Below are 3,264 nucleotides of genomic sequence, written 5' to 3'. Positions count from 1 at the left end.
TCTTATCTTGCTTCCTGCTCTCATTACTCTCTTCCACTCCTCCCTATCTCTCATCCTCATTCCTCCTTCTCCCTCCTTCTTTCCCTCGTCCCTGTTACTCTCTTCCTTCTTTGTCTCCTCTCTGTCTGACTCACTATCTTCCTCCGTATCCCACCAGTCTTTCGCTTCCTCCTCCTTTCTCCTCCTTGGGCTACATCCTGTCTCCTCTCTTATTCCTCTTCCTTTCTTCTCCTGTCTCTCCCCTTCCTCTCTTAACTTTTCTCTGCCTCTCTCCTTTATTTCCTCCTCCTTCACTGCTCCCCTTGCTCCCCCTAACCCCCTCTTCTCTCTTCTTCCTTGATCCCTCGCCTCCTCTCTCCCTTCTTCTACTTCCTCTTCACTTTCCTCTTCTTGCGACACCGTTGTTTCCTCCTCCTTTTCTCTCCTTCCTCTCGCTCTCTCTTCTCTCCATAATTTCTGCTCCTTCCTTATTCCCCTTACGTCCACCAACAGCTCCTTTAACCACTTTTCCATGTCCTCCATCTATTTTTCTTTCTTCCCGTTTCCTTTTCCCAGCCTTCTTACTTCTCTCCCTTTCTTTCTTCCCTCTTACTCTCCCTTCCACCCTTATCTCCTTCCTTCTCTTTCTCCTTTCACTTCCTTCTCCTTCTCACCCCTTTTCTCACAACGCACTTTATTCTTTCCTGCTTTTCTATCCGCTACCTTTCACCTAACCTAGCTTCCATTGCATCACTCTTCCTTCTTTTAGCTCTCGTTTCCGTATCGATCTACGACATGCTCGATCCATCTCGATCCTCTGACGCCCTCCCTTGAGTCTTCTACGTCAACTACTACTCTTCCTTATCCGCTCCGTCCTCTTCCTTACCGCCTTTCCTTCTACTCTCTGTTACCTTTCCATCACTTCCCACGTGATTTCCTTTCTCTCGCTCTTCTCCCTCTCTCTCTCTCTCTCCCCCATCAACATAACCTCCAACTACTCCAACTTTACACTCTTCTCTTTTACCGTTCCTTCACTCGCCAACTCTCCCTTTATTCCCGCGTGTGCGCCTCACTCTGCCCTTCTTGCTCGTCCCCTTTCTGACTCTCTCCTTCTTCTTCGATTCCTCTCCTTCTCACTTCCTTGGCGAGTAATGATTACACGTGTTATTCCCATCGACCCCCACCTCCCAGCTCAAATTTATTGATATGAATGTGATATTATTAATAAATATATATAAGTATAATAGACTTTTACCTAATATAAATGTTAAAGAAAAACTCGTAATGCTTTATGGTAAGTACTTTATTTTAAATTTTTATGTTTTAATAAGCAATTATAACTGTTTATTCTAATATTACGTTATTTATTAACATTAGTGCCAATAATATAAATGTTAATGATTTAAGTATGTAAAAGTAAAAAATATGATTATAAAGTTAACAAATATTTATATTAGTAAAATATTATTTTTTGGAGACTGATATGTAATTCGTTGTACGTGTATTCATGTATTAATCCAAATACAAATATTATTATTTATACTATAAAATGTCAACTGATATATTTTGTATTTTATATATAATATTATGCATAAATATGTATCTTATAATAAAAATTAATTATATTACACATACAACATTATTTGGATTATATTTATATTTCATAAAAAATGATAGAAGTTGAGTTAATAGTATCTAATTCTCTATCAGATTTAATTAAGCAAATTCAGTTTTGAAAGTTTAAAAATTAATATTTATTAATTTCTGATCTATAAACTTTAAATAATTTTAAATCTATATCATTAAGATTAACATATATTGGTAAAACATATTTCGGCATTATTAAAATAGTATACTTAAATAAAGTAAACAATGATTTTTTTATTGTATATAACACAAATTATAGCAATATATTAATACTATTTGTTATAACTGAGGATTTATAATTGAGTTTTAACACATTAATAATAAAAAAAGGAATAGTTTATACAATATACAGTATGTACAGATATACAGTAGTCTATAAAATAAACATTAATAAATACACATTTTTTAATTTTATAAAAACCAAGAAATTTTAAATGAAATATGTTATTATGCAACGCATAAATTATCTCATATCTTTTTTGATTTGATTGATAAGCATTACAAAAAATTAAATAATAATGATCTCTTAAAAATTATCGCGATGTGTTATAAATTAATGAATACAGAATATCTTTATAGTCGTTATATTCTTTAGGTTTTTATATGTGAGAAAAGATTTGTTTTTATCTTACATAATAATTGTGATTAAAATAATAATTGTGCAATAATATCTCTTTTCTCATCAGCTCTCATAACTGCATAATTATGATTATTGTTATCTCTTTCTATTTCTAAAATATTAAATGGTTCATCCTCCATATCAATACAAATATTATGTAAAATGCAACATGCAAGTACAACTAGTGGAATCATTTCAGTATTATACATATATACATGTTTTAGCTTTCGGAATCGTCCATTCAAAATTCAAAATGTTCTTTCAATTATAACACGAGTTTTTGATAATTTGGTATTATAATTCCGTTGCACATCATTTAAATGGCCATTATCACGATATGGAGTGAGCATATAGTACGACAACGGGTACGCAGAATCAGCTAATAGGTGACCATTTTGTGGAAAATATCTTTGTACATCTTGATCTATCATATTTTTTATGTCACTTAACCGTCAAACTCGGGCATCGTGGACACTGCCACAAATTCTCGCAAAAAATCATAATCAATAAATTTCATTTTCTTATTGCAAATACCTTGAAGTAATATGGAATAAAATCCTTTTCTATTTAAGTAACTATAATTGGGTGTTCAGTAGTTAGTAGGACTACTAATGGGAATATGGCAGCCATCAATGACGCCTACCACACCTGGAAAATTACTAATGGCAGCAAATTCTTCTTGTATATTTGTTATTTCATATACTTCTGGCCATTTAATATAATTTTGAACATGTTGCTGTGGTGTATGTAAGCCACATTAAAAACACATCTCCATACAGTGTCTTTAGAAACCCCAAACCGATCTGCAACGGATCTGAAATAAGAAAATAATTTGCAACAAGCAAAAACTTATTTTTGTTTGTAATAATAAAAGAAAAAATCGAAAAATCTTTTAATTACTAACCTATACACTTCTTGATTGCCAAAAATCTATAACGCAATAGCTAATTGCTTAACTGGTGGTAATTTAGGAGAATTATTTTCCAATAATTCTAAACCAAATGTTTGTATCAATAGCT

General features: G+C 32.6%; 1 pseudogene; it reads right to left on the bottom strand.

The window, feature by feature from the left end:
• Positions 1 to 1,208: 1,208 nt before the first annotated feature.
• LOC115235766 lies at positions 1,209 to 3,259 on the bottom strand (annotated as a pseudogene).
• Positions 3,260 to 3,264: the final 5 nt, after the last annotated feature.

Source organism: Formica exsecta, unplaced genomic scaffold (assembly GCF_003651465.1).
Source record: "Formica exsecta isolate Colony F162 unplaced genomic scaffold, ASM365146v1 scaffold2342, whole genome shotgun sequence".
Classification (NCBI taxonomy): Eukaryota; Metazoa; Arthropoda; class Insecta; order Hymenoptera; family Formicidae; genus Formica; species Formica exsecta.
This window is presented reverse-complemented; position numbering and strand designations above follow the sequence as displayed.